The sequence below is a fragment of the Corvus kubaryi genome, unplaced genomic scaffold, assembly GCF_017639235.1.
Source record: "Corvus kubaryi isolate FWS band 111438036 unplaced genomic scaffold, C.kubaryi_AGA036_p1.0 split3-73, whole genome shotgun sequence".
In the NCBI taxonomy this organism is placed as follows: domain Eukaryota; kingdom Metazoa; phylum Chordata; class Aves; order Passeriformes; family Corvidae; genus Corvus; species Corvus kubaryi.
Window position 1 is genome coordinate 11,838,573 of NW_024582091.1, and position 7,170 is coordinate 11,845,742.

Below are 7,170 nucleotides of genomic sequence, written 5' to 3' on the forward strand. Positions count from 1 at the left end.
AGTCATAGAGGTATTCAGAGATACAGCCTACTACCTTTGTCCTTTTCAAATACTTTACATCAGCCTTAACTGGACCAATATACTGGAAACAAATCTACGTGAACAGACTTAGAGTTTCTTAACTGTATGTCCTAGGGAGCTCTAATATGTGTATAATTCTGTGTGACCAACCACTGAGTTCTTCATTAAGTTGCTCCTTAAAATGCATTGAAGTAAATAATAAATATTATAATTAGTTTCTAACCAATTATTTTTTTCATTTCCTTGAAGGGTAATGCGCCACAGTTTTGTGATAACCTGCTTTCATACTTATTGCTTACTTCCATAAATCTCTATTATTTTAGAGATAAGCATGCTACTGCTTTTAGCTTTGTTTTGGCTTTACAGTGTAACTTGTGCTTCCTTACAGTTTGTTGGAAGGGAGGGTGTTGAATCATGTTTTGATTAATATGATCTTGGCTGCACCTCCTCAAATCTGTATTTTGGGAGGGATAGGTATTGATTTTTTTAATTTTACAGCTACTATTGTCACCTTATTAAAAAAAAAGCTGACACTGCTTTTTAGATATTAGGTCTACTATATTTTCATCTCAGCACCTGCTTTTTTATAACCAAAGAAAGAAACATATTTCTGCATTTAGTTCATAGATTCAGTTTAGTTGTCTATTTTATAATCCTGCCAAAATATCCCCACCACAGTCACAAACCTCCAGGAACATTTGGAATGTTATAGTCTTTTCTGTAATAGTTTTGCATGCTTTATTAGTGAACTAAAACCAGGGTGTCTTTCATTTTGATTCTTCATATGCTGTCTTGTTGTATATATTGTCTTCAAGAAACATTTTTTGCTTTTTTTAAAAGCTGTAATTTTAATGAAGGAAACATATTAAAAGGCATGTCCATTTCAGTTATTTTATATTTCTTATTTTTCCTTTGTACAAAGAAAAGTATTGGCATCCCATTTCTTCAAATGACGTGAGGTGCAGATCAAATATGGGGAAGTTAGTTATACAGCCACATCAAGAACATCAGCAGGCCCATTGGACTTAGGCAGGCACAACTCTATCTAAAAAAAAAAATGACAGAAAAAACAGTGATAACTTTAGAATCACGTTTGGACTATTCTGAATCCAAAGCCCCAGAACATGGCTCTCACTACAGCTGGGTCAAATAGAGACAGTAGCAAGCACAAGTCTGTAGGAAAGTGCCAAATCAGACCTCTGGAAATGGAGTAAATCACCTTATTGGCTTTGCTGCTGCACCCCCGGAGTGGTATGCAACTTGCTCAAAAACTAAGATAAAAATGAGCTGAAAATGGATTATTTGCTTTTAAGGCCAGAATAAACTGTTTTCATAATCTAATACAGCCTCCAACACAGGAAAGATTGTGGAATTTTCCTCGTGCAAAACAGCAAGTTGCAGTGAATTAAAGCACATTTTTGAGAAAGATTATATAAATTAAACATGGATAATTTGCCACAGCAAAGTATAAATGCAGTCCAAGAGTAAATTACACTTGCTGTTTCAAGCAAACCCAGCCTTTGCAATCTGTTTTCAGTTTGATGATGGCTGACTTCAGTTCCTAGACCATGAGATGGTTAGTCACTGGCCTTCAACCTCTCTCAATTTTCTCAAGCCTAAATAAGTCCCTGTGGCTATTAACAAACCTGAAGAGAACATGTCTTTACCAGGTTCCCCCCGCCCCATACAAATTAATAATTTTCAAGTGAAATGAAGCACTCTGAGGTGAAACACGGCAGTCTTCGTAAACTAAGAACATTAAACATGCAAACTAGAAGCAAAAAATATTTTCTCCAAACAAAACAGAACACCTGCGTAAGGGCTAGCTCCCCCAGAAGGGCAGCTCTGTCCTTGGAAACAGCGTCAAGCACTACTGGATGTGAAGCCCTGGTCCGCCATCCCCAAGAACACAGTGCCACCTATCTCTGCGTCAGGGTTAACTCATGGTGGGCGATGGGAGAGGACGGGCAGAGGGAGTTCTACTCTTTTCATCCAATTCTGCACCGTCCCTTGCTCCCGTGTTTGGTTTTCTGTGGGCTAGGGGGAGGATTCCTCCACTGCACATGCCCAGACTGCAGCTGTATTTCCTATAAGACACTGGCTTCTGTCATCCCCCCAGTGCCATTTCCATGGTTCAGTACAAGTTCTGACTGGTTACACCTTACTGCAATTAAGACATTGTAAGCCAACACTCACATCATTAGTGCTTCTGCAGATTTTACTGACAGGAGCCTAAACTCCTTATTACCTTATCTGTGGATCTCTAGGACTTGAACTGATGAGGAGAAAGAAGTGGCTAAACATATATAAGCATCCCAATAGTTTAAAAGTAGGTACCTGCCTGGAGTCCTCCATCTGGGAACGACCAGGCTAGGAAGAAGCGGTCTTTCCCAGTTTTGTCTCCCTGGAAGCCTCAGGACAAGATGCCCCAGAAATAAACCATATATGTATCCCAGATGTAAGTTACAGTCCAACTAATTTTTTCATGAAGAGCCTTTCCAGTCCCATAACCAAACTGTAGACATACACCTCTCAGACAGTCACAGCATTGGTATGAATAATTTGTGTGCAACTGCACAGGAGAAGAAGAGAGAAGGGATAAGGTGTTTAGATTCAGACACAAATCTGTGCTTGAGGAACATCTCCACAGGGGGTCAGAGGCCGAGTTTTGAAATTCAAGATTTTAATCTCCATGAAGTATCAAACACATGCCATTTTCAATGTAAAGAAAAAGAGGATATATGCAAAACAGCTTATTTGACATAATTTACATTTTCTGGTTTTACTTTCACGGATGTGGGGAAGAGGAATCTGCTTTCTACTTTCCATTATTTAAGATATGGTGAACAATAATGAAGAGGGCTCAGTTAAACTGGTGTTCCAGTCACTTGCATCTGAAAAGACATTGCTTGCCAGTGATAGATGAAAGTACTTAAAAAGGACTTATTTTTAAGCAGTGATGTTTAGAACAGTTCTCTAAGCACAGAGTTTACTGGGGAGTGTTAGGAAAGATTCGTTTTGCTTTTTTATTGACTGTTGAAAGGGCAGAATAATATAGATAAGAAATATTTATAGTAACAAGTGCAGGTGGAAACAGGAAATTTGGGGGGAAAAAAACGGTTTTATTGCTTTAGAGTCAGTTTTGCCCATACTAGCACACAAACTTTTTGTATATTTTGGCACTAAAATTATAAAAATACTTTTGTTTTGGTTTGGTTTTGGAAGCAGCAGAAGGATTTCTATTTTTAAATCGTATCTGTTGGAAAACATTCTCTGTGAAAAAAATCTCCAAATGCTACTCCTGCTATTACCAGTAAGTCAGCAGTTGGAATTACAGAAAAAGTTTGAACTATAGCATGTTTGGACTGAATATAAAATCTGCCACCTTCAGTCTGACTACAAAGCACCATGCTGGAACATCACCCATCATATGTGACTTACTTAAACCATATGTTCATAGTGCCAAAGAGCAAACTAACAAATCTAAAGCCTTTCCTTTTGTATGCAGAGCCTATGCAACTTCTTAGGAAATCCATCTCAACCAAAACCTGCAGTGAATGTCTGATAATCTCAGTACAAACTGGTGTCCAACGCCTTTCTACTAACACAAATTATTTAGATGAAAACCCCTCTAAGTTAAAAGAACTACCTGAGACTCCTTAGTCCTCATAAGTAGAATGCAATTTTTTTAGAGAAACAAAAATAGTGATGGGAGATTAGACAGGGAATCCATAGGCAACAGAGAAATGTTTTACTGCACAATGCAGAAATCAAGAGAAGGGATACAGAGGAAACTGAACCTACAATAGCAAGAGCCCTGCAGAAAGCTTCCTCATAAGGCATCTCTTCCTAAAAAAGGAAAGGGAAACAAGCTAAGAAAGTACCTTAAACACTCCTCATCCTCTAAAGTACTGCCTTTCAGGGTAGGAGAAACCTCAACAGAATGAGGTGCTCACTGAGTTAAAGGTAAGCATCAGTCACCACTGACAGCCACTAAGTTTCCTTCCTTTTCATTACCCGACTAATTTAAGCAGACCTATATTCAGTTAGTTCCTGAGGATCCCCACTTCCAGTAATCAAAAGCATAACAACAGCACAAAGATTGCTTAGCAGAGAAAGCCAGAGATAGTACTGCCTAAAGAAATTTGTAGGAAAACTACATCACATTATTCATTTTATTAGGTCACCTTTCTCTTTACAAATTAACATATTGCTACTTTCTACTTACGATGTCTTTTTTTTTTAATGGGTGTCACAGAATCAGACAACAGCTGAGAGTCAGAAGAACCTCTGGAGGTCATCTCATCCAATCCTTCTGCTCAAACAAGGTGACCTAGAGCAGGCTGCCCAGCACCATGTCTAGAGACAGCTCCGGAGTATCTCCAAAGACGGAGTCAGCACAGTAAATGAACAGTACCTCAGAGCAGATTTGTCTCCCCTAAATCAGACATGAAGTTAGGTATACAGTCCGAGCTGGTTGGTTTTGCTTCCTCTGTAGTTAATCAACATCAATCATTGAGAGAAGATGACTGAACACTCATTTTAGGACAGTAAAAGTAATCTGAGGAGAATCTAGTCTGCAGCACAATTCTACATCTTATATTTTTCCCATAGTAATGATTTGGGTTTTTTCATGAATGTGTTTAGTAGTATTTCTCATGTGCTATTTCATGTAACACATTTTTAAGAAGTAAATAAAATTTAGGCTTCACAAGAAAGTGAAATAACCAGATAATTCTTTGGGTTTTTTTTCCCCAAAATTTCAGAAGTTTAACTTCAGAAGCCAGAGTTTAACTACCTAAGAGAAGTCCAAAGAATCTCTTGAACTACACATTTCAGTGATACTGAGAAAACATACAATTCAATTAATACTCAAAGCTGATGCACTTTATGCTACTTCTGTTGGATAATCCCTAGAATCCACATTAGGTCTAAGATTTCTTTAACCAAAACCAGATCTCTTTTTGGCAAATATTACTCCCATATTTCTCCTCTACAGAATGTGGGAGGCCAAGATTTTTGAGTATTTTGTGCTTCCCTCCCACATATATACTGCTAAAAATTGAGGCTTACTTTATTTTGTCACGTTTTTCCCACAATTCTTTCATATTAAGCAGATTTTCTTTCTCCCTGAGGTCTAAGTAAATCCTTCTAGAAACTGAAGAATACACTTAGGCATCTCAAACTATTCTTCTACATTTCTTTCAGAAGGATGGCCTCCAGATCATCCACCAAATGCTTCTGCATTGCTTGCTTTTTACTAGTGCTGCATCTATGATAGGTTGGGATATAAAAAAATTTGCAGAAAATAACAAATCACCAAGGCATCATAACTAAAACTCTTTTAGGGACAGTTTACCCTTCAGAAAACAACTAGTAGATAAAAAAAACTATTAGTCTCCAGATCATAGTGACATAGTTGGGAATTAAACAGAATAGAACAATATAACCATTTTAAGCAAGACAAATCAATAAAACATTGCAGAACAAGTAAAATAAATAATTCTCAACAGAGGATAACAAAGTACTGAAGCAGAACCTGAGTACCTGAAGAAAATATTAATACTTCTGTAGCTGAAAGACAGGGCTGGCTTGTCACATATGGCTGTAGTGGTCTATAAGACAAAAAAAAAAAAAAACAACAAAAACTTGTTTGCTAGTTAGTCAAATTGCTTGCTAGTCAAACAAGGAGCAAAATTTGATGCAGAAGTCCTTCACTGCTAATATTAGTAGGAGTTGCAACTTCTCTATTAAGCAATGGGCTGACAAAAAAGAGGAAAAAAAGCTCTTCAGATACAGACAAATAAATAATCTAACCAGGAGAGGGAAGGAAACAGAAAAATGTCCTGATGCAAACACGAAAAGAAACAAGTGAAAACATGGGATGGGCAGTTTAGTGTACCTAATATATTTTAGCAGGAATACAGATGTTTCAGTGGTGAGGGCAGTCTAAGAACCTAACTAGACATAAACAACTGTTTTGTGCGATTAGTTTGGCTTACACTGCCAGCTGACACACAGATAAATGTAAGTCTCTCCAAACTCAAGATTAACAAACACTTTTTTATAGTAGTGTGAGTTTCAAGCCTTTACCTGCATTCAGGTTTACTTCTACCATTCACAACAAAAATAGGGGGTGTCACATAGAGCAAGAGATGGCCATCAAGATAGAATTTGAGCTGCAAACAAGGGGATTTGATATTTTTTCATACAGATATATGAAGACACATAACAAAGCAATTTATCTTCAAACTTCTAAATAAACTTCAACAATCATTAAAGCAAAAGACATGATTGTGGATTATTGAAATGTCAGAAGAGAAATATGGTGAGAAATAATAAAGTACATTAGTAAGGGATTTTAACTAGCTTCCTGTACTGATAATAGAAGCCAGTTAACCATTACATTTTAGGAAGTAGCTTCCTGTGAACACTGATTACTATAAAGACTTTAGGTTTATTCAGGCCTGAGAAAAACACTTTAACTCAAGAAGCTGAAATCTCTATGAAGGGACCATTCATCTCCAACAGGCCAAAATATTGTACAAATATTTTTTCTTCAAAACATTTTCTTTCTGGAAGAAAGCAACTGAAAGGAATGGGCAGCCCACCTCTACGTACATTAAAGGTGAAGGGCAGCCAGAGTGCTTGCTTTCCATCTGATTCCACACACATAAGCATTGTATATCTTGCCACTCATAGGATCAGCCAAATCACTGTGCTCAAACTACAAAGGAAATATTCTCTACATTCCTTCAGGGAGTACATAAAAACATAGAAAAAAATATACGGAAAAGAACCATTTTGCATTTGCTGATCTGCATTTTTGGGGTAGGTTGTAGGGATAATGGAGTGCTCCAGGCAGCAGCACTGAGTCAGAGTAGCAGTAAGTGGGCACAGCAGCACATCACAGGCCTTTCATACCCTGGGAAGACCTAAAGCTGATGGGACAAAGAAAACCTGGACAAACACTGCACTTGAATGCAGTTCGTAATCTATGCAGTACTCCTGGACAATCAGATTACTGATCACAAATCATCTCAAATCATCAGAGGTAGAACTGAGATAGGTGTAGAATGAGATTTACACGTGAAGTTTTATTAGGATGGTAGGAAAGCTCCTCACCAGCTCCTCACTACACATTTTTCC

General features: G+C 37.6%; 1 long non-coding RNA gene across 1 annotated transcript; it reads right to left on the reverse strand.

Moving 5' to 3' along the window:
* Positions 1-898: 898 nt before the first annotated feature.
* On the reverse strand, positions 899-5,629 carry LOC121659240. Its single transcript, XR_006014228.1, has 2 exons — positions 3,826-5,629; positions 899-1,066 (listed from the first exon to the last, which is right to left on the reverse strand). It is a non-coding gene; the product is annotated as an uncharacterized LOC121659240 (long non-coding RNA).
* Between the last annotated feature and the right edge of the window lie 1,541 nt (positions 5,630-7,170).